This window comes from Balaenoptera borealis, assembly GCF_965194805.1.
Source record: "Balaenoptera borealis genome assembly, chromosome: 2".
NCBI classification, from domain to species: Eukaryota; Metazoa; Chordata; class Mammalia; order Artiodactyla; family Balaenopteridae; genus Balaenoptera; species Balaenoptera borealis.
Genome location: NC_138867.1, coordinates 85,800,772 through 85,826,583, shown reverse-complemented (window position 1 = coordinate 85,826,583; position 25,812 = coordinate 85,800,772). Strand labels below are relative to the sequence as shown.

Sequence of the window (25,812 nt, the reverse complement as noted above, 5' to 3'; positions counted from 1 at the left end):
ATGCCAAGACACTTAATAATCAAACTATCAAAAATTCAATACAAAGAAAAAATATTAAAAGCAGCAAGGAAAAAACAACAAATAACATACAAGGGAATCCCAATAAGGTTAACAGCTGATCTTTCAGCAGAAACTCTGCAAGCCAGACGGAGTGACAGGACATATTTAAAGTGATGAAAGGGAAAAACCTACAACCAAGATTACTCTACACAGCAAGAATCTCATTCAGATTTGATGGAGAAATTAAAACCTTTAAAAACAAGCAAAAGCTAAGAGAATTCAGCACCACAAAACCAGCTTTACAACAAATGCTAAAGGAACTTCTCTAGGCAGGAAAAACGAGAGAAGAAAAAGACCTACAACAACAAACCCAAAACAATTAAGAAAATGGTAATAGGAACATACATATCAATAATTACCTTAAATGTAAATGGATTAAATGCTCCAACCAAAAGACACAGACTGGCTGAATGGATACAAAAACAAGACCGTATATATGCTGTCTACAAGAGACCCACTTCAGACCTAGGGACACATACAGACTGAAAGTGAGGGGATGGAAAAAGATATTCCATGCAAATGGAAATCAAAAGAAAGCTGGAGTAGCAATTCTCATATCAGACAAAAGAGACTAAAATAAAGACTATTACAAGAGACAAGGAAGGACACTACATAATGATCAAGGGATCAATCCAAGAAGAAGATATAACAATTATAAATATTTATGCACCCAACATAGGAGCACCTCAATACATAAAGCAAATGCTAACAGCCATAAAAGGGGAAATCGACAGTAACACAATCATAGTAGGGGACTTTAACACCCCACTTTCACCAAGGGACAGATCATCCAAAATGAAAATAAATAAGGAAACACAAGCTTTAAATGATACATTAAACAAGATGGCCTTAATTGATATTTATAGGACATTCCATCCAAAACAACAGAAAACACTTTCTTCTCAAGGGCTCATGGAACATTCTCCAGGATAGATCGTATCTTGGGTCACAAATCAAGCCTTCGTAAATGTAAGAAAATTGAAATTGTATCAAATATCATTTCTGACCACACTATGAGACTAGATATCAGTTACAGGAAAAAATCTGTAAAAAATACAAGCACATGGAGGCTAAACAATACACGACTTGATAACCAAGAGATCATTGAAGAAACCAAAGAGGAAATCAAAAAAAACCTAGAAACAAATGACAATGAAAACACAAGGACCCAAAAACTTATGGGATGCATCAAAAGCAGTTCTAAGAGGGAAGTTTAGAGCAATACAAGCCTACCTCAAGAAACAAGAAACACCTCAAATAAACGACCTAACCTTAAACCTGAAGCAATTAGAGAAAGAAGAACAAAACCCCTCCAAAGTTAGCAGAAGGAAAGAAATTATAAAGATCAGATCAGAAATAAATGAAAAAGAAATGAAGAAAACAACAGCAAAGATCAATAAAACTAAAAGCTGGTTCTGTGAGAAGATAAACAAAATTGATAAACCATTAGCCAGACGCATCAAGAAAAAAAGGCAGAAGACTCAAATCAATAGAATCAGAAATGAAAAAGGAGAAGTAACAACTGACACTGCAGAAATACAAAGGACCATGAGAGATTACTACAAGCATCTATATGCCAATAAAATGGACAACCTGGAAGAAATGGATAAATTCTTAGAAAAGCACAACCTTCTGAGAGTGAACCAGGAAGAAATAGAAAGTATAAACTGACCAGTCACAAGCACTGAAATTGAGACTGTGATTAAAAATCTTCCAACAAACAAAAGCCCAGGACCCGCTGGCTTCCCAGGTGAATTTTATCAAACATTTAGAGAAGAGCTAACACCTATCCTTCTCAAACTCTTCCAAAATATAGCAGAGGGAGGAACACTCCCCAACTCATTCTATGAGGCCACCATCACCCTGATACCAAAACCAGACAAACATGTCCCAGAAAAGAAAACTACAGGCCAATATCACTGATGAACATAGATGCAAAAATCCTCAACAAAATACTAGCAAACAGATTCCAACAGCACATAAAAAGGATCATACACCATGATCAAGTGGGGTTTATCTCAGGATGCAGGGATTCTTCAATGTATGCAAATCAATCAATGTGATAAACCATATTAACAAATTGAAGGAGAAAATCCGTATGATCATATCAATAGATGCAGAAAAAGCTTTTGACAAAATTCAACAACGATTTATGATAAAAACCCTTCAGAAAATAGGCATAGAGGGAAGTTACCTCAACATAATAAAGGCCATATATGACAAACCCACAGCCAACATCATTCTCAATGGTGAAAAACTGAAACCATTTCCTCTAAGATCAGGAACAAGACAAGGTTGTCCACTCTAACCACTATTATTCAACATAGTTTTGGAAGTTTTAGCCACAGCAATCAGAGAAGGAAAAGAAATAAACGGAGTCCAAATCGGAAAAGAAGTACTAAAACTGTCAATGTTTGCAGATGACATGATACTATACATAGAGAATCCTAAAGATGCTACCAGAAAACTACTACAGCTAATCAATGAATTTGGTAAAGTAGCAGGATACGAAATTAATGCACAGAAATCGCTTGCATTCCTATACACTAATGATGAAAAATCTGAAAGAGAAATTAAGGAAACACTCCCATTTACCACTGCAACAAAAAGAATCAAATACCTAGGATTAAACCTACCTAAGGAGACAAAAGACCTCTATGCAGAAAACTATAAGACACTGATGAAAGAAATTAAAGATGATACAAACAGATGGAGAGATATACCATGTTCTTGGACTGGAAGAATCAACATTGTGAAAATGATTGTACTACCCAAAGCAATCTACAGGTTCAATGCAATCCCTATCAAACTACCAATGGCATTTTTCACAGAACTAGAACAAAAAATTTCACAATTCGTTTGGAGATACAAAAGACCCCAAATACCCAAAGCAATCTTGAGAAAGAAAAACGGAGCTGGAGGAATCAGGCTCCCGGACTTCAGATTATACTACAAAGCTACGGTAACCAAGACAGTATGGTACTGGCACAAAAACAGAAATATAGATCACTGGAACAGGATAGAAAGCCCACAGATAACCCCATGCACATATGGTCACCTTATTTTTGATAAAGGAGGCAAGAATATACAATGGAGAAAAGACAGACTCTTCAGTAAGTGGTGCTGGGAAAACTGGACAGCTACATGTAAAAGAATGAAATTAGAATACTTCCTAACACCATACACAAAAATAAACTCCAAATGGATTAAACACCTAAATGTAAGGCCAGACACTATAAAACTCTTAGAGGAAAAAATAGGCAGAACACTCTATGACATAAATCACAGCAAGATCCTTTTTGACCCACCTCCTCGAGAAATGGAAATAAAAGCAAAAATAAACAATTGGGACCTCATGAAACTTAAAAGATTTTGCATAGCAAAGGAAACCATAAACAAGATGAAAAGACAACCCTCAGAATGGGAGAAAATATTTGCAAATGGAGTAACCGACAAAGGATTAATCTCCAAAATTTACAAGCAGCTCATGCAGCTCAATATCAAAAAAACAAACAACCCAATCCAAAAATGGGCAGAAGACCTAAATAGACATTTCTCCAAAGAAGATGTATAGATCGCCAACAAACACATGAAAGAATGCTCAACATCACTAATCATTAGAGAAATGCAAATCAAAACTACAATGAGGTATCATCTCACAACAGTGAGAATGGCTGTCATCAAAAAATCTACAAACAATAAATGCTGGAGAGGGTGTAGAGAAAAGGGAACCCTCTTGCACTGTTGGTGGGAATGTAAATTGATACAGCCACTATGGAGAAGAGTATGGAGTTTCCTTAAAAAACTAAAAACAGAAGTGCCGTATGACCCAGCAATCCCACTACTGGGCATATACCCTGAGAAAAACCATAATTCAAAAAGAGTCATGTAGCACAATGTTCATTGAAGCTCTGTTTACAATAGCCAGGACATGGAAGCAACCTAAGTGTCCATCGACAGATGAATGGATAAAGAAGATGTGGCACATATATACAATGGAACATTACTCAGCCACAAAAATAATCGAAATTGAGTTATTAGTAGTGAGGTGGATGGACCTAGAGTCTGTCATACAGAGTGAAGTAAGTCAGAAAGAGAAAAACAAATACCGTATGCTAACACATATACATGGAATCTTAAAAAAAATGGGTCTGAAGAACCTAGGGGCAGGACAGGAATAAAGACGCAGACGTAGAGAATGGACTTCAGGACGTAGGGAGGGGGAAGGGTAAGCTGGGACGAAGTGAGAGAGTGGTATGGACATATATACCCTACCAAATGTAAAATAAATAGCTGGTGGGAAGCAGCCGCATAGCACAGGGAGCTGAGCTCGGTGCTTTGTGACCACCTAGAGGGGTGGGATAGGGAGGGTGGGAGGGAGACGCAAGAAGGAGGAGATATGTGGATATATTTATATGTATAGCTTATTCAATTTGTTATAAAGCAGAAACTAACACACCATTGTAGAGCAATTATACTCCAATAAAGATGTTAAAAAAAAAAAGAGATGTGGTCTACCAATATGATTGAAGTATGCATCAGACTTGATTATTGTGTTCATAGATTGACATTCGTCTTTGAAAGACAAGGGTTTGGAAATAAAAGACGAGGACTGTTAATTGGCCTTGGAATTTTAAGTTAAATTTTTTTTCCTACTATATACATAGCATTTCTCTATTGATTGGATTAACCACAATGAACATGGGACTACTTTATCATCAAAAGCAATAATACATTTCATCTATGAGCTATTACCCCTTGTTTTTTGTTTGTTTTTGACCTTCTCCCCCTAGACTTAAAATAATGTTCTTTCGATCCAAATTACATATGTGTGCAATATTTTCAGTCCATGTTGCAAGCAGAATATTGCCTCCCCCAATGATATCCATATCCTAATCCCCGAAAACTGGCACTATGTTACCTTACATTATGACAGGGATTTTCAAAATGTGATCAAGTTAAGGTCTTGAATTAGGGAGATTATTCTGGATTGTCCAGATATAACCAATGTAATCACAAGAGTTCTTATCAGGGAAAGAGGGAGACAAGAAAGTCAGAAAAGGGATATGACAACAGAAGATCAGAGAAAAGAGACCGAAAGAGAAAGGAGTGGGGCACTAAGATGGAAAGAAATTTCAAGATACTACCCTTTTGGCTTTGAAGATGAAGAAAGAGACTAAGAAGTGAGGAATGCAGGCCACCTCTATAAGCTAAAAAGACAAGGAAACAGATTCTCCCCTAGAGCCTCCAGAAGGAGCACAACCCTGCTGACACCTTGATTTTAGGATTTCTGACCTCGTAACTATAAGATAATAGGTTTGTGTTGTTTTAAGCACCAAGTTTCTCGTCGTTTTTTACAGCAGTAACAGGACACTAACACAGTTCACAATATAGATGCATAAAGATTATCTAATTTCTTCACATTCTTTAAATCAAATTAATTTTGACTATGCGTCTATCACTCAGCTAGGTCGTCATGAAAGTCAACATCTGTCATTCTTGTTCTCCCTGGCATCCCTCCACACAATGGTTCATGGTGCCCTATTAGAACACTGACAACACCAAATGCTAGTGGGGATATGGAGAAACAGAAACTATCATACATTGCTGGTGAGAATGCAAAATGGTAAAGCCACTTTGGAAAAGAGTGTGGCAGTTTCTTACAAAACCAATCATACACTTACCATATAATCCATCAGTCACACTCCTTAATATTTCACCAAAGAAGTTGGAAACTTATGTCCACACAAAATGTGTACACGGATGTTTACAGCAGCTTTATTCACAATTACCAAAACTTAGAAGCAGCTAAGACGTCCTTCATTAGGTGACTGAATAGATAAACTACATACATCCAGACAACGGAAAATTATTCAGTGCTAAAAAGAAATGAGCTATCAAGCCATGGAAAGACATGGAGGAAACTCAAATGCATATTACTAAGTGAAAAAAAACTAATCTATATGATTCCAATTGTATGATATAGAAAAGGAGACAGTAAAAATATCAATGGTTGCCGGGAGTTTGGATGGGAAGGGATGAATAGAAGGAGCACAGAGGATTTTTAGGGCAGTTAAAATACTCTGTACATAAACAAATAGATATTTTCAACAGGGTAATTTCTTTGATACATTACATTCTATTAGAGAATTTCCTGTTCAAAATGGCAGATTTTACATATATTTATGTAAAAATACAAAAATGATGATAACAAGATAACAAAGAGTTTTAAACCACAAGGAAAATAAAATGAGGCAACAAAAGTGGGCAATATATGTCAACAAATGTTAGGATATGGAAAGGAAGTGAATGAGTTGTAACATATTTAAATGTGTGGAGAAAACTAAAATGTCAGCATATGCAGTGGGGCATAAAGCTAGCTATCCCACGAGTGAGATAAAGCTAGCTTTTGCTGAAGAATTCTGGATAGCCTCAGGAAAGCCTCTGCAAGTGGAGAATCTGGTGAGTGGTAGGCTAAAAGCAGAAGTACATATCAGAACAACCCTCCCCTCAGACAAACCTTCTCCTCAGGCCCAGGCGCCCTACTCCAGACAACCAAGCAACTACTCCCTTTGGAAAAAGATGGAGAGCTTTAGTCTTTAAAGAAATTGACTACAGAGGATAAAAACACAGGGGAGGCAGGGTTGAGGAGAATAAAGTTAAATTCTATGTATTGAACAATGAGTTTCCAGCCCTCTCTCCCACCTAAACTCTCATTATGCTAGCAGTCAGATACTCTAGCAATAGAGTGAATTAATCTCTGGAGAAAAGGATCAGAGAAAAGGCCAACAAGACATTCAAGGGCCCCAGAATGAATCTTCTGAATCTCTGTTAGACCCACTCTGTATAAAAAAAACCTACTCCACACACACCATAAATTTCCCCATCAGTTTTTTAGTCCTCACTCCTAAACTTGAATGGTTGCCAAGAACCAAAAGAGACTTGAAAAAAGCCTTCAACATGAAAAAGAGGCAGCAGATTAAAGGAACTTGGCAAAATAGAGAAAAACATTATCTGAGATATAAAAGAAGTTATTTCATCTTCAAAACAAAAAAAGGGTGCAGTTTTTTTAATGGGGTATACAGAGTAGGAAGAGAACATGAAAATGTTAGAATAGCTGAAATATACGTTTTAACAGAAAGTTTGGAAAGAGTCTACCTTGTAGAACGAGAAATTTTTTAAAAAATCAAGAAAAGAGAGTGGGAAAATAGGAAGAAAAGATAAGAAAACTAGAAAATCAGAGCAAGAAGTCAAATATTTACTTAGCAAGTGTTCTAAGTTTAAAGAAAAATAGGAAATACTATTAAAGAAATAATATTTCCCACAACTGAAGGTTAGTTAACACATTGAAAGGGACTAATGAATACCAAGCACAATGAATTGAAAAAGACCCACACTAAGGCACATTACCAAAAAGTTCTAAAACACTGGGTATAAAAAGCTTCTACAGAAAAAATTAAAAGAATATACACAAAGGATCAGGATACAACATGACATAGCAATTTTCAGCAACAACAGGGAGAAATGCCATAAAAGTGTGAGGAAAACATTTCAGATTATAATTTTATAACCAACCAAACTATCAAGCAAGTCTGAAAGTAGAATAAAAATATTGTTAAACATGCAAGCGTTACATTCTTTGTGTGCTTTCCTAAAATGTCCACTAAAATGAGGCAGATAACCAAGAAGGAGGAAAGCCTAAAATTCAGGAAACAGGAAACCAACAGAGATAAAGGGAATATTCACAATAATGGTAAAGAGAAGACCCAGGACAAGTTGTGCATCAGGCCTGAAGAACAACTAGTGAAATTTGGAACAAGTAATAAGGTATACAAGGGGGTTGAGGGTTACTGAATTGTCCAACCTGGTTGGAGTGGAGGTAGGGGCTACCATTTACATCATAGTCTGTGTAAATGCACACCTGGAGGTATGTAGCACAAGTCACCTTGTGCATACAGTAAGCCTGGGAGGGCTCCAAGTAAGATGTCTCCTGGTTAAAAAAAGAAAGAAAAAGAACCTGATAAGATTATCTGGTTTTACCATGTAGAAAAAGAGTACCCAGAGGTGTTTCACAGTTCCATGGAAGAGTCTATAAGGAATTAGTGATACTTAGAGAGAAGGTTTTCAAAGTGAGGCAATTTTCAACTCTAGGAAAACTAAAAAAAATCTACATTAATAGAAAGGTGAGCTACTTGACGTATCGGTTAACAGTATTTATATAATCATTAATACAAAGACTGAATATTAGTTTAATCAAATATTATGATATAACCTTGTTGGGACAATATTAAAAGAAAAAGAACATACATGTACAAACCCATTTAATTTAGAAATATGGGGGGACTATTAGGAATAAAAAAGCTGAAAGAATTGAATGTAGTTTCTCTAAAAACAAGATCTGGCATGTGGTACAGGAGAAAGCTCATTCTAAACTTTATTCTATAAACCCATTTAACTTTTTTTAGCAAGTAGATATTATTATTACTTAGATTTTAAAAATACACTTGGAAAACATGAGTGTCAGACATTAAATGCCAACTGTTCCTGTTTTGATTGCAGATTGTGCGAGTATTATTTTAATCTGTTTATATTGCTTTCATGATGTGATCTGTGACATGGTACAAATTTGATCTAGTAGAGATTCATGATGAGGAAGCTATTTTTCTCAAATTCTAAATGTCTCTTTTATTTTGTCTTTGTCAGTTTCTTTTAGAAAAAAAATCAAAAATAAGTAGGGTTGATTACAGTTTATTAAGAACAGATGGATAATGTTCCCATTAGGAAGTGGATCAAATGGACATAATTTTTTTCTCCCTTTTTATGTCCATCATCTGGAATAGACACTATAACAGGCAAATATGTATATTCATAATACATAGATTGAAAAAGCAAACATTCCTAGACTACAGGTTCAAAATTGATAAGAAGGAATTTTATTTTCCTTCCAGGGACAATAGACAAATGACAAAGTAATCTTCATAGTTCTTAATGAGATCCCAAGGTAATCATGGTGTCAAAAGTGAAATAGTTGAATATATGAATTTACACTAAATGTTTTTCCTAGAACCTTCTAGTTGTTTTTAACAAAGAGTGTTGCATACAGAATACTGGACAACAGAGGAATAATGCATTTTTGCATTCTTGGGAACATTAAGATTTATTATCAAGAGTTCAGCACTGATTAATGATATCACAGTGAATACCAAAAGGAAGCAAGGAGAGATCTGTCACTAATTATAAAGTGTAGTCACATTTGTTTTAGTTTCTTGCTCAGCGTCCAAGGAACCAAAGTCATTACTTTATGAATGAAATATTGTATGCCATATATTAATAATAGGGCATCTGGAGCTCCCCAGTTCCCCTGGATTATCATCTATGCATACAATTTTGGAAGAGAATTGAGTGAATTGTTTAGGGCCTTGGAATACTTGAGAGTGATAGCATTGCCCAGGGCAAGACACTGGCCCTTCCAGGCCACAAGGTAATTGTGTAACTGGCAAATTCCCTCAGCTCTAACTTGAATTCCTCTCAATCCCAGAATTATTTTGCTCCCTGCCATCAATGAGCCAAGGGATAATTTCATTATGAATATGTATTAATTTCTGTCTTCCATGTGACTCATTTTTTGGTGCATTAAATCATATACCTAAATATCATCAATTAATTTTATCTACCAGAGTGTTTCACTCTCTAATTCAAGGACATTGAATCACTCACAGCTAACTGCAGGTTACAGACATTGCTAAACTTAAGAAGGATGGTTACATGCCTTCATCCAACAGCTGGTGCTAACGTCAGTTTTCGTTTTAAGTGTCTGATATATGTATCTTTGTTAGACAAGAACTTGAAATGAAATGCAATTTTGTGGGGTTAAAAGATATAACTGTGCTTCTAGCTCACATACCCTCAACTGGGTTTTTTATTAAGTTTTGAAAGTGTTCCTGTTTCACTTTATAGATGGTTGATCTACTACATTTTGTTTCTTTTTATACCTCTCTCACACACACACACACACACATACACACTCACACACAATTTGTGATGACAGCATTATACAGATTTCCAGGAAGCTACTTCAAAATGTGTATTTTCGGGCTTCCCTGGTGGTGCAGTGGTTGAGAGTCTGCCTGCCAATGCAGGGGACACGGGTTCGAGCCCTGGTCTGGGAAGATCCCACGTGCCGCGGAGCAACTGGGCCCGTGAGCCACAACTACTGAGCCTGCGTGTCTGGAGCCTGTGCTCCGCAACGGGAGAGGCCGTGATAGTGAGAGGCCTGTGCACCGCGATGAAGAGTGGCCCCCGCTCGCCGCAACTAGAGAAAGCCCTCGCACAGAAACGAAGACCCAACACAGCCAAAAATAATAAATTAATTAATTAATTTTTAAAAAATGTGTATTTTCTAGCCCCACGAAGGGTAAAATTTCAGAGCCCTGCATAAACTAATTTAATAACTTTGTTTCTGTAAATATAATAGAAAGGCATATGGGTAAATTACCACTTTTTGTGCTAAAATCTTAAACCAAATCTCTCCCAATGAAATAGCTTTAGAGAAATAAACTTATTAGCCACATATAATCACAAAAAACAAGATTTCGGAGTTTTAAACCACGTGCGGTATAATATAATTACATGGCATGTCCTTAGGAAATAATCAGCAAAGAAATGAAATGATCACCCACTGACCAGAACTAGCAGAATTCTCTATAGGGTATCATGACATTGAGTATTGGTTGTTATAAATACTGGGACCTAGGTAATTTCCATGATCTCAGTAGTCCTACTGGGGACACCAATAAAAAAAAAGCTGCTACTCTTTGCTAGTAAGGAAATCTCTGAGTTTGTGACAGTACTTGTGACAGAAATTGACATTCACCTTGAGTTCTTAATATTCTGCTGTCCCCATCCCCACCTAGTCCTAGAGAACTGCTCACCCTATGTCAGATCTGTTGCTGCCAACTTTTGTGCTCAGGCATAACTGGGATAGATGCATTGGATCATCTTCACCCCAGTCCATCTGAATACATTTGACAGTAGGATGTGACCCAGTACTTGAATCTGTCTCTACTTTCTCCCTGCTACTTCCTTTATACGTAGAGAAGTACACTGCCTTTTCTGTTTCAAGTAGATTATGGCTGCAGAGGAGGAAACACACGCACACACACACACACACACACACACACACACACACACACAGAGTTTTATCATTCTGCTAATCTCAGACAGTAGAGAGTACTATGTGCAAATATATAAGCAAGCCCTGCCATCTGCCCAGCCAACTTCCCATTCTGGAGAGTCCATCTCATTGGCTGTGGATTTAAGAGGTAGGTAGAATGGTAAGTGGGCACTTAACCCACTTGCTCTTGTTTATCACTAATGAGATGATGAAAGAGAGGCTCCACAAGAGAGTCATGGTTACCGAGTAGAATAGATGACAGCCCATATGGCGGAATGTGAAGGGCACCATAATTTGTGAGGGAACTAATACCTGCTGAAAGATAACTCACAGAATATCAGGGCAAGAGGGAACCTTAAATTTAATCCAGTCAAACCCACCATCTGATAGTTTAATTCCTTCTGGAATTCCCTGTCAGTAGTTGTTTACAATTTTCTTAAAAATCTCCCATAAATTTGTAGGGGCTGAAATTGAAATACAGCATGTTTAAGATTAATGAGAGGTATAGAAGTTGAGACGATAAATTCTATGGTAAAAGGAAAAAGAGAAAAGGTAATTTAAGGTAGAAAGACCAAGGAGTTCACTAGCTTCTGAGGGAGGCCTTATTCTCTGAAGATTCTAGTTGTTAGTTCAATTTGATACAAATTCGATCTCTTTGTTACTTCATTCTACACACATTACCAAATACCTAGTATTTGCTTGGATTTGGGGATACAGAAACAATCAATACATGGTTTCTTTCCCCTTTAAGGAGCTTAGACTCTGGCTGAGACAAATGCTGCATAAAAAATCATCTTGCAGTGTGAGTGATAAGTGCTAAAACAAAGTACTTACTCTTACAGGACTAAAACTAAGGGAGTTCCCGGCGGGGATGATTACACAGAGGAGGTGAATATATGAGCTGGAATATCTGAAAAGAACTTTGCTAGTGGACAAAGCAGATGGATCAGGTGGGTGACAGCCTGATGGAATCCCAAACAGTGTGATCAGAGGCAAAAAGTCTACGACATGATTAGTAAATAGTCAGCAGTCAGATGTGGCTGTAGCTTCAGATGTATGGGGAAAAGGTGGGGGAAGATGCTGGGAAGGTAGTAGAAGCTCCATTCAGAAGGAAGCTCCATTACACTAAGGAAATTCAACTTGATCAAGCAAAAAATCTGCTTCCTACTGTGGGGATCTGGGGATTCCAATGTTAAATAAGCAGTAAAACACAGTTACCTGGACCAAAGCATTTACAGTAGATAGGGTCTTATGTTAGTTACCTAGAACAGTGATTGGTCAGATAATTGAAAAAGTAGGAAATCAAGGAAAATGCACATAATATCTTAAATACTTCACTTTATGTGACAAATAAAACACAATAATTATCTAATACTTTTGATGTAGGACAAGGTCTTTTCTTAAGAAAGTATGGATCTGATTGTAATTCCCCATCTTCCTTCTTTCAGTAGCCATACATATAAAATCATAATATATAATTTCTTAGTGTCTTTCAAGCAAGAATTTTTAAATGCTATCAAAAAACTCTACATTTAATAACTTTCACTCCAATTGTTTATATTTGGCTTGTTCACACCTAATTTGACAGCAGACACAGTATTTTTAGCAATTCACCTTTATCAACCCTTTCCAGAGCATTCTAATTAGTTATCATGGAAACAACTTTTTTCACACTCACACTACATTAATTCATAGATTATCAAGTAGATTACATAATTATAATAATAATCAACACAATTGGTTTGGGAATACACTGTGGTAAGCATATAAGCCAACTGGTAGTAGAACTGTACAAACATACCAGGCAAGTAGAGCAGGTTAGCAGCCGGTTAGCCCTCCATGTTCAGCAGGTCCTGGGCAGAGGATGGCATGTTCTGTGAACAGAATGGTGAGTGTTAGCTATTTTTATGAAATGGTTAAGTGCACAAGGAAGAATACAGAATCTTCCTTGAAAATCATTTTCTTATCTCCCCTCCATATATATTTAGATATTTCAAAGACTGGACCAGCCTTTTTAATCATGTATTCACATTATGTTCCTGTCAGGAGAAATAATAATTTCAAAGATGTTATACTCTAGGAATTTTTCAGACATACTAGAAACGCCTCATTAGACCCCTAAACATACAAGAAATGGCATCAGGGTTTAGGTCAGAGGACTTGTTGTCCAAAGGAGTTCAAGGGAAAGTGACTGTCAGTTAAAAATTTTAAAAAAGTATTTATGTAGGATGCAAGGCAGGCAATCAGATTTCTAGTGAGGCAGAGACACCTACATAAAGACTTTGCCTCACTCCTGTGCCAAGCTATCTTTGAAATCAAATTTACACCCCAAAGAACCACAGACTCCTAAGGAAGGCTTAAGTATTGAAACCTTACACTTGATAAAGGCCAAAAAGTTTGCATGTGTTCCAAATCCAACCCCAACCACAATGAAAACTCTTCAAAATCTTAAAATGAACATAGTGGAAGATTTCTGTGGCAGATATGACTTCATTATCCCCACAAATATTCTCACTAGGTAGGGCATAAAGAGTTCCAACTATGAAGAAGCTCTGTGACTTGTACGTTGGCGCACATCACTCTCAAAATAGTATGAAATAAGAAGAAGCCATATTTCAGATTCTTTAGGATCCATAATGTAACTCTTCAAGCTTTGTTTATTTCTGAGTTATTATGGAAAGTGTTTCAATAGAGTGTTATAAAATAATGAAGGTTTTTAAGCTCTTCTATGGGAAGACATAGTTCATTTAAAACTAACCTCGACAATTTTTAAAGAGTAATATAAGAGAAAGCAAATTATATACACATATATATTTAAATATATAATATATAAAAGAGGTATTTTCACACCCCCATGCAAAGAATGCACGAAAATTTAGGACAGCTAGTTTGTTGTGTATAAAATACGATTTTATCAAAAATAGCATTTTAAATCATTTGAAGCTATCAGATAAATTAATAATAATTCTTCACAAAGAAGTGTAGCTGAATTACAAGGGGAAAAAATTAAATTTGTCTCACTATTCACTGTAGTTCTTTTAGTGATGGTTGTAAACTAAACAATATATGGAGAACTCATAAATAACAGTGCATATACATTTTAAACTGAGGTATACAAGCCCTAGCATTTACAACAAATGTTCAGTGCCTGGTGCACACAGAGTGAGTGTTCCTGTTCTCCATGAATATGATGCCCTGGTGTAATATTACATATTTAACCTACCATAACACCTGAAACCAACAATAATCTATTAAAGATATAGAAATAGTATAACTGTGTATTTGGGTAAACATGCTTCATTTGAAGGATCCTATATTTGTTTGTATTTTCATCAGGCAATAGAGTAATATGTAACTAACATATTTTCTTTACAGCATACGTGATTCTTTTATTGAAAACCTTCAAATAGGAATGGATATGATTTTGATTAAGTTAGTAAGTCATAAAGTAATTATAAACTCACTAACATGGATTTTTCCATATTCTAGAATTGGATAAGGGGCAATACATCATGGAAAATAAATTTCACATGCTGAGCCAAAAGGGTCACTGATTTTGGTTAAGCTTGCCATGATTTTAGGAATACTAATAAAACATCTACTTAGCTTCCATGAATAGGAGTATTTTAATTTAAAAAAAAACATATTCAAACTAGTTACAGTTTTCAGATATGAGCTGAAGCTAGGCTTAATGCCCTAATGCATAGGGTAGCTGTGAGATCCTTTTGAGTAGAGACTGTTTTTTCATTAAGGCAATGCTTAAGCCTAGCTCAGTTCTGACACACTTTAGATATTCAATAGCACAGACCAATATGTTGGTTATATCTCATCTAGAAGTTAATGAATATCACCTTTCCCCCTTCAAAGGCAGGAAATCTTTCAAAGCAAGAAGGAGTGAGTTAATATTTCTGTTTATCACAGATGCTTGGAAATTTTAGCAAAAGCTTTGTGGTAGCTTCTAAGAGTATCTTTTCCCAGTCATAGAAATTTTAGATAATGAAAAGGAATTCTAACCATGGAACTATTTTAGCAAAGTGAGCAAATTAGTTGGAGGGAGCACAGGATCCCTGTCAGCGAATTAAGGAAAGGGTTTCAGTGGACTCAAGATAGCGAAGCTAAATAAATAGTGGCTCAGAGTACATAATTATGAAGAGACAATGGTTGTTAATTCTGAATCCAAAATTTTGGCAACGGTGAAAGGGAGGTGAGACCTTTGTACATTTGCAGTTATAGGGAAAAGTTTGGAGGTGGAAAGACTGAAGATGCTATAGATCAAGAGTGAGCAGGGTCTTCGAGGAGCAAATGGATTGCCGTTAGCCCTAAAAAGAAGACAGGGCACATCTTCCTCAAACAGAAAAGGAAGCAAGGAAGAAAGATGAATATCAATAAAGGGTACTTGTGAGTAGTAAAGACAGTAGATGGGCCAAGTTGTGACTAAAGTGGTGAACTTTATCCTTTTCATGAAACGGTGGGTAAGACTATCTGACAGGACTGAGGCTGGTGAGATGAGATTAAAGGATTGAAGCAATAGAAACTGATAAAAACTGTTACTAGGAAACTGATACATGAATAAAAAGTCTTGGTACTCACAATGAGTTAAAAAGTAAATTAGAGGTCACAGCAAGTCAAATCAACACATCTATTTGATAGCCTGTGAGCATAAAAAATGATAAATTGGCCAGGGGTTGATCCAGACACAGCAGATCTGGCTATAGGTTTAAGGTACAAGGTAAGCTAGGGTATTAGGACTATATAAAGGTGACTGATGAAAATTCTAACCTGAGTCAAGATTCAAGTGCAGGCAGAATGAATAGTGACTGAGGGAAATGAGAAGCTGGGCCATTAGAGGTCTACATAGGACAGAACCCAGTCAATGAGCGTGGGAGAGTATCTGAAATACAGACTGCAGCAATATTACAATGTAAAGGTATGGCCGCCTTTTCTTCTTAATAATCTCCCCAGAGTCTCATAAACTTTAAAAAATGAATGAAATAATACAGGAACTTGTACTGAAAGATAAACAATTGCTTACCACCATTTGGAGTCTCACTGTTTAGCTCTTAGTGCATTTGTTGGGAGACCTAACCTCACTAAAAAGAGAGACATGTCTGCTACTACCTTCCAAACAGCAGTGAGTAATTAACAGGTATCAAAATTAACTATATGTTGAAGGTAAGATTATTAACTCACTTCTCTCCTTGTCTAATCTGCTTTCTGCACATAAATTAGGCAGCTTTGAAACAGCAGTAATCTTCTTAGAACTCTACAATGCTATATTAATAAGGTAAGTTTATATTAATTCAATAACATTTATTGAATGCCTACTGTGTGCTAAGACACGATACCAGGAAATTCAAAGATATCTAGTCCACAAAACTCCTTTCATACATGTATGTCCTGAAGATGCTTTAAGATTGGTAGAGGGAAAAAGAAAAGGGAGGAAGAGGATCAGCAAAGGAGCAGCTGGGACAAAGGGGTGAGTTAAGGGTTAGTAGTGAGGGACATAGTAGATATGAGAAAGGAAAGGGAGCTATAAGTCAAAAAACACATCAAAAACATAAACCCAGTTGTAGAAACAGAGAGAGAATATAGAATAGAATATTCAAGCCACAGTTACAACATGAATTAAGAGGAGAAACATAAAGTGAGCACAAAAGAACAGTGTCAGCTTCAATGATAAAGAGGTTACAGGTAAACAGGATAATAAGTTAACTACACTGGTTTAAGAGGACATGATTGTTCATATCCAATCTGAAGAACGTAATTGTTTGTACTCCGAGTATAATTTATATTATGGTTATTGAATATGTAATCAGTATTCATGGTGCTAGGGAGTTTGTGGTAAGAGAGGTAACGAGCTGGAGGAAAATTATATTGCATTTTATATACATATGACAGATAAGTAAAGAATTAATTAGTGGAATGTGCATATTCCCACAAGTCATTTCTGTATTAGGATGTTTTTGCTTGCAATGGAAAGAAAGCCAACTCAATTCACTAAAGCAAAGAAAAAAAGTGGGGGAGGCATTAATTTGCAATTTTCTATGACTGAAAATTTCAGAGTCAATGTTAGCTTCAGGCATGGTTGGACCCAGGGGCTCAAATGATATGATCAATAGTTCATCATTTGCCTCTCTTGGCTCAGCTTTGCTTTGAACCAGCTATAATTTAAGCATGACCTCTCTATATTGTGAGTACTGACACTTCCAGCCTTGCATTATCCTAACAGAAAGCAATCCCACAAAAACAAACAAATAAATGAAAAGAGCTTCTTCATTCTAGTTCATGCCAAAGTTCTTCCTGGAATTGAATCTTGTACACCTACTTTCTTCATGTACCAGTCTCTGAACTGAAACTAGGAATAAAAAAATCCATATGAGCCACTCCCGACTCCCTAGGTTAGATTCGAATCAGCTCAACTAAACTGCATGAACTAAAAGAAGGGAAGGTGGTTCCCAAAAGAAAAATGAGTCACTGTTTTCAGAGTCACATTTTAAATTAGTATTTCACAAGATAGGTTGCAGAAGTGCAGCAGAATCTGGAGGATCAGAGGAAGAATTATATTATTATAAATAGGGAACATGGACAAAAAGGGGAAGCATGGATTGAATGAAACTGAGGACTACAACTCTAAATATATTATTGTCTATGATAAGGATATAATCCATATTATTTCTAAATCCACATGTGCAATGTGTATGTTCTAAATCCAACATATATATGTTGCTTTCAGATCTAACTTTACCAAAAATAATAGGAACCTTTTGATGCACCATCAACATACTTCCTCCTAAAAATTCCTCCAAAAAAGAAAAAAGAAACTGTCCCCCTAATTATTCCCTATTCTATCTAGCTTTTATTAGCGCTGCACATGATAAACACGCCCAGTACAAATAAATCATCTGTCGTAAAATAAGTAGCATGAGACAGTGGAATCTGTGTACCAGTGTGTGTGTAAATATTTTGTTTTATGACTTCAACAACTCCCAAACTTCAAGTACCTGTTTTCAAACTCTGGATACTATTTGGGATATCATTAAGTATGTCTAAATTTCTCTCAAAAATAATATCTCAAGTCCATTTACCACAAAATAAATTCCAGGCTTAAGACATTTAGAACCAAACTAAATTTAGATTTTAATAAATCTTTATTGCATTGTTTTACACAAAAGACTCTATAGCACACAAGAATCACTGTTTATGCATTAATTTACTTAAGATATAACTATATAATGTCATATGTTATTTAGAAAATGTATTAAATCATGCTTTTATGACTTTGGCCTATTTATGAACATAAATCACCACAATTCAACCTGAGAACATTAAAAAAACAATAGTCTCTACAACAACATAGCATATAAAGTGAAAGTACATTGCAAAGCAGTGAGGAAAAGGTGTAAAATATGAAAGAAAGGTTGTAAATTAATCCTACAACATGTTAAAAAAAATGGAACATGCAATTACCTTGAATAGCTGACTTTAAGTTTCCTATATTCCATTCTGGAGCACTAACTCATTTTTAAAAATCATCATTTAAATTATGGTCATGAAAAAGATGCATAGTAAACTTTTTTAAAATGTTTGAGGAAGTGTGACTACTTGGGAATTTAACACAGTTCTTTAACACAGTTCTTTTGTGTGTTCTAATTCAGCTACTATTTTGATATTTATTTGAATATTTGACTGGGGACTTTTTTCAATTCTGGTTTAACTTCATCAATGAAACCATCAGAAATAGAACTAAATTAACTTTTAATAATGGCTGTTATAAATTCATGTATGTATTTAAGGTTTAGGTTTGGGATTCTTATTTCTCTTTACAGTCCTCTGTCAGGTAATCTCCAGCCACATTTCTTCCAAGCCAGGCTTTTTCCAATCATATACACATTGTTAATTTTTGGTCATTAATATATTTGCAAGTAGCCACTTCCCACTGACTTAATTTTAGCTTTTGTTGGCTATCTTTCTAATTTTTTATGATCTGTTCAATTTAACACATTTGTCATCCGAGTTAACAGTCATGTGCTTCTTGATTCACTAGCACCAAGTTTCATCTAATAAATCACTGATTATTTTTTTAAACTGATAAAAATCAATTATGTCAAAGAAGATCAGCCCTACTTTTGAGGTTGAGATAGCATGACTTGTTTATGTGGTTTTTCTCGTCATAAGCAGACCCACCCACACTATGGAGACTGACACTTGATAAGGCACATTGACTAATTTTTTCTTTAATTACCTAAGACAGTACTCACTCATAGGAGAAAAAAATGGTGTCATTGTCTGTACCCAGAGGTAGGGTACTTTGTTCAAGTACCTTTGATTTTTACTCTAATTCATCTATGCTTACAAGATTGCTTTTCCTTTTACAAACAAACTTTGCCTTGGACAGTTTTGAAAGACTTCACTATCCTCAAATAAATCCTCAATATCAGCCCCTAATGGCTTTGTAGTAATATCTACCCTGTCTCAGGCTTCCCAAATGTCATTCATCAGACCCCTCTGATTTGACTAAAGCCTGTAATGAATGCACATTTCCCATTTTCTCCTTATCCTCAAGAAGTTTGTCGCTGGGCCTTGTTTAGTTGTCTCTCACATACACTTGCATTTATATAAAAGAGAATAAGTTTTCTTCTAGAAAACTGACACTTATCCCTCTAATCAAGCTACAGTTCTCTCTATCTTCTTAACCAAAAATGCTGAACACAATTTAACATTTTCTTGATGACTCAGAGTCATCAAATGCAAGTTATTCAGTAGAGCATAACATATCTGTAGGAGTGCATATTCTGCTTCTCCCTCATTTAACTGTGTGACCTTATGCAAATGACTTAACTTCTCTGTGCCTCTGTTACATCATTTATAAAATGGGGGCAACAGTAATACATATTCCATAGGTTTATCATAAAGATCAGGTATGAAAGTTCACATAAAGCAAATCCTGACTCATAGAAACTACTCAGGAAATTAAAGCCATTACAATGACTACCATTTTCATCATTGCCATTATTATTTTATCATCACCATGATTATTTTATCATCATCACCATTTTTATTGTTATCAGCACCATCATTATTCTGAATTGTGCAGTGCTACCCTCAGGGATCACAGAGGTTTATCAGCCTGTATCCTCCCTCACCTGCAGACTGTCAGTGTCCTTTCAGCTGACCTGCATGTAGCTATCTGCCCTTCCCCTTCTTTTAAAATATTTTTGAAATAGTAGAAGTGGAAATCAGAAAAGAACCTATTGGATTTTTAATAATCCAATAATAGAAACTTAAACAATTGCTATAAAAGAATCTAAGAACCTTTCCCACAAATACCATTCATGAGCTTTAGTACATATAGAACATGTATGTTGGCAATACACAAGCCTTATTTTTTCACCTCTTGGCTCTCAATTGTGATCCACATAGAGGAGGTGCAAAGATCATTTACCTCCTTGATAAATGAGGGAATAATTGCTTGTCTGCTTTGGTCCCCACTATGCTCCAAATATTGTACATCAAACCTTCTCTGTAGTTCTAACTGAATTCCATCCATGCATAAAAAGTCATTACTAAATAGAAAAACTTCGAAAAAAAGTGAAATCTAGCTCTTCCCATACTGGGATTGTCTTAAGCAGAACTGTTGCTCTAGTTAACTCATATTAATCCATTTGTATCAACAAAGAAGTATTTTGTTCCCTTGAACCAGGTAGATGTAGGATAAAGCCATGGAGAACCAAACTTAGAGAGTGATTATTTTTCTGTGTAGATATACTGACTCAGAAGTCTAAAATGCTGAAAGTAATTCTTGAAAAACATCAGTATCAGGAGTTTTCAGGCTATTTTAACATCAATTCCTGAAAGTTTTTTCCTTTTATGTCTTTGAACAGTCTCTAATCTCTCAAGTATCACTAATTCCCACATACACATTACACACAAAAACTAGCTATTTAATAAGAGCAGCCATAACAGAGAAACATCTTGCAAACAAAACAGAAAATGTTTTGTTTTAACCACTCACAAGTTTCCCTCCAAAGTAACCAAACAGACAATAACTTTAGGCAGCATTTTATAATGTTTTACATGCATTTAGTGATAACAAGAAGAATGCCTTTTTTGAACAATTTAATACTTTAAAGGTGTGTGTACATTTCTTTTTTTTTTCCTTTTAAATACTCAGTGCAATTCTACTTAGTGTACATCATAATTTATAACATTGGCAGCTGTTCTAATGCCTGCAAAATCTTTTTAAAGCCACAAATTAAGAAGAAAAAAATATTTATTCAAATGGATGAAACATCTTTCAATGAAATATAGGGATTAAATTCTTGTTGACATTCATTAAATAAAATCTCATTTCAAAAATAATATGTTATTACTGATTTGTGTATACTATGGGTGTTATTTATGCCAGGATGTTTAAGATCTAAACTATTTTTTTCCTCTTGAGTTGTTGGCAATTGTCACTTCAGCATACTTGTTTCTCTATGCTAGAAGAATTATGCTAGATTTCTTAGCATTGTCAGAGCTGTCTTGAAACCAACTCATCTTGCCTTTTAATGATACTCCAAACAATACAGTAGATCAAAACATGTAAAACAAATATATCCAGGGGGCTTCCCTGGTGGCGCAGTGGTTGAGAATCTGCCTGCCAATGCAGGGGACACGGGTTCGAGCCCTGGTCTGGAAAGATTCCACATGCCGCGGAGCAACTAGGCCTGTGAGCCACAACTATTGAGCCTGCACGTCTGGAGCCTGTGCTCCGCGACAAGAGAGGCTGCGACAGTGAGAGGTCCGCGCACCGTGATGAAGAGTGGCCCCCGCTCGCCACAACTAGAGAAAGCCCTCGCGCAGAAACGAAGACCCAGCACAGCCAAAAATAAAAATTAATTAATTAATTAATTAATTTAAAAATATATATATATATCCAGAGTAAAGTTTGAGGTTAGGTGAATATCGCATAACCAGAGTTATATAAAGGGCAGCTGCATTTGTAAATGTTGTGAGTTTTTTTTCCCTTATTGTCCAGTGTGAGAGGGAATGTTTACATTAATATTCTGGGAACAATATATCAAATACAGGAAAAATTGAGAGAAAATACCCAAATTTATACCATAATATTTTGGGAGCATGGATGAATGGAAACGTGTATGTGTAGTAGGTGAAAGAGAACTAAATCCTTACCTTTACTAATGAAAATTCATTAAATAATGTCTTAACATGAAGTATAATATACAGATGTTCTTTAAAGATATGGAGGCAGATACTAAAGGAATCAGCTTGAGTCATTTCAAACTGAACGAGAACTTTGTGAGAATGTGAATTAATGGTCAGTGTTGGTCTGACAGGGAAAAAATCTAGTTAGATGATCTAAGTTTTTTCCTGTACCTATTAATAAACAAACAAACAAAAGCCACTTTACAATAGGTTAGCAATCCAAATCACCAATATAAATAAGTGTTTTGCAGGCAAACTTGACTTTTCCACTGGGTTCATAACACTCACCATTAGAAGTTCTTTGCAAGTGAAATGTAGCACTTCTTCCTTAACTTGGCTAAATAAAAGACATTTTTTTGTCAAATTCAAAGTAGCAATTCATACCACTCAGTAATTTTGTTGCATTTCATACCACAGGCATAATTTCACAAAGGGTTAAGCTCTCATTTGCCACTTAGATACTGGACAGGTGAGCCAGTAGTCATAGATGGGTCAAAAATGTATGATCATATGTGAGTCACATGAGAAATAATCTATGCATCATGTGATATTCACCCTGGGCACACTAAGGACAGCATTAGTGTAGGTACAAGACCAGTAAATACTGACTGAACATTCCTTTTCTTCTTTCCTTCATTTCAAATGCTTCACCAATATCCTCAGAGTATATTTTCTTCCAGGGTTCACCAATATTATTTCTCATCTTCCATAAGGCCTACTCTCCACCTCCCCCTAGCTTTCTGTTCCCATTTAAGTGTTATCTTCCACTACCTCCAACATTTCACGATCATTCATAACCTAGAATCACATCTTTCATGAGACTTCCTCTACACATCTATAACCAGTCTATTTTTACTTCTCTGAAACCCTTTAGACTTTTTCACTTTTTCAGTCCCTTTTCTAAAAACCAAGCCACCTCCTTTGAGCTCCACAGCCTGCTAGAGGTTAGGGTCTACAGACCATTGAGGCTTTAGGGCATGGGAGGGCTAAGTGAGAGCCTTGTAAATGGAGAAAGCCCATTCAGAATCTAGATGAAGTCTTTAAGAAACTAGGAGGAAAGAGGGGAAGGTGAGAGAAAGAAGGTCTAAGTCATAACTGTGATAATAGAGAGAGAAAAGTTGGAATATTTACTGATGTTCTCTACATTGATTTCAGAATGGACTTTTATATCCCTCTAAAAATGGCTATATTTTCCTCACATTTTTTACTTTTATTAAGAATGTTAAGTGTGTGACCTACATATTCATTGGTAGTCATGTGATTTCTATTTGTGAGGAAAGTTTCTGACCTTGCAAGAATTAGAACTTTATAATCTGAGTTTATTTTGTCCTCTAGCAGGAAAAGGAACACATTACCACAACAGACCTCTTGAGTCTCATTTTCAAACTAATGCATTCAATTTCTAACAAAGAGCAAAGGATAAACAATTAAACATTACATGTAACAGAACTCTTATCCACCTGCCAACAATTAAACCCAGTAATTAAAAATTGTAGGAGAATACACATAAGCATATCCTCAGCAGCAGTCACACCACAGTCAAAGAGGGGAAAAAAATCTTTCCTAATATGTTCCTTTCCTATATCCGAGGCTGCTTTTCTTGACATTAAACAGACAGCAGACTCTGTCAACTGTGTTTCACTTTTTTTAAAAAGAGGGAAACCCCATTCTGTATCCCCTGGGAGGACTATTATATACAGATGAATGTATTTTGTTATTTAGTTTAATAAATGCAGTGTTCAGAACAGATGTTAAAGCTTGAAATTGTCCAGAAAAAGGAACAGCTCAGGTGGCAATAATGCAGCCTTCCTGCCTGCTGTGCTTTCTTCTTTGTCTTTGGAACAGCTACTTTCACAGGTGAAAAAGTATTACAGTATTTATAACCACTCAAGTCCTTACCACTGGACTGAAGCTGACAAACAGGGTGCTAATTAGTACCAGGAGTGGAGGCGGTGATGGTGGTTTTATGACACAGTCATCTGACCAGTAAATTGGACAAAGAGAAACAGCACATTTACAGAAGCACTGCAAATCCAGCCATGCAACGCGTGAGGGGTGACTGTGAGGACCTGTTTTAAAAAAAAAAAAAAAAAAAGGATGGATTTTTCTCAAAACCAGCCTATTTGTCTTTTCCATGGCTATGCTCTTTTCCATGGCTATGTGAATTTTCTGATGCACTAGCTACTTATATCACGATAATCCAAAAGGATTTCTTTAGAGTACAACTGTGTATAATAGTATGCACGGGATAGAGGAAAGATATTATTTGGTCAGAGTGAATATTTGTCCTCTGAGTAGTATAGTTTATAAAACAACAAATCTCAGTGCAAACAATAGTCAAGTTATTGTTCTGCAAACTAAGGAGCAGTAAGACAGTAAAATCTTATCAAATAATTATTTTTAGTATCATTAATAAAATTCATTATACAAGGCATTATTGTATAAATTTTATAATGCTTTATTTATTTTAACTAAAACAAAGCTACAATTTATAAATGTGGCCAGTACATCTACATTGTCTTCATTGATTTGGGGTCTATAGTGGCTGTGATAAAAAGAAAGTATGATATGATGGGGAAAATTAATTCATTATTAGGAAAGTTGCATTCAAGCTCCAGAGCATGTTAGTGTGCTTAAGAACAAAAACTTTCAACTCCAATGGACTTGAAGCCAATCTCATACACTTATTGTGACACTTGGTCTTCAATTAATTACTAAGGTACCTGCTCTGAGCCTCAGTTTCCCCATTCATAATACCTACTTTAAGGGGTTGCTGTGAGATGAAATGAGATATTATATAAAGCAATCAGCAGAGCTCCTGAGGCATTACCATTTTTTATTAAATGATAGAAATTATTAAAACTATGAACTGCTGTAAGAAAGTCGCAATGCTTTCTCCACTGTTTAATCTTTCAAATGTAAAGTTTTAAGTTTATCCCTGGTTATTTGAAGATTAAATATATTAAACATGATAGAATATGCAAAATCACTTAAAAATTATAAAAAGCTACATATATTCTACTGCTAAAGTTTTCTGTTGAAAAACTAGTTTTTAAAGGCAAGCTTTCCAAAAATAATTTTTATTGTCACTCTCATTCACTTCACACACATTTAATTCTCCCAAGCCATCTTTCACAAAAGGTAAAATGTTCTTCCAGAGTAACACATATGCATTCTGGCACCCGAAAATGTAAGTGCAAAATGACTCACTGTGTTGTGAGGAGCAGGATGGTGATGATTTTAAGGAATTTGTCCAGTTCATGAATATAAACCAATTAACATATCAAGTTCAATGCTTAAAACTACTTCTCTGAGAGGTGTTGTCATGTGCGGTAGCAAAGGGAACAGAGTAAGGGACTCATTTCTCAGTG

At 35.7% G+C, this 25,812-nt stretch overlaps 1 pseudogene across 1 annotated transcript in view; it reads right to left on the bottom strand.

Annotated features, from left to right (window-relative positions):
• The window catches only part of LOC309622467 (acyl-protein thioesterase 1 pseudogene), a 711,313-nt pseudogene that overhangs the window by 501,221 nt on the left and 184,280 nt on the right, over nt 1–25,812 (bottom strand). The window contains exon 2 of the transcript XR_014249931.1: nt 13,035–13,107. The product of XR_014249931.1 is annotated as an acyl-protein thioesterase 1 pseudogene (transcript). The remainder of the gene's footprint in view (nt 1–13,034; nt 13,108–25,812) is intronic.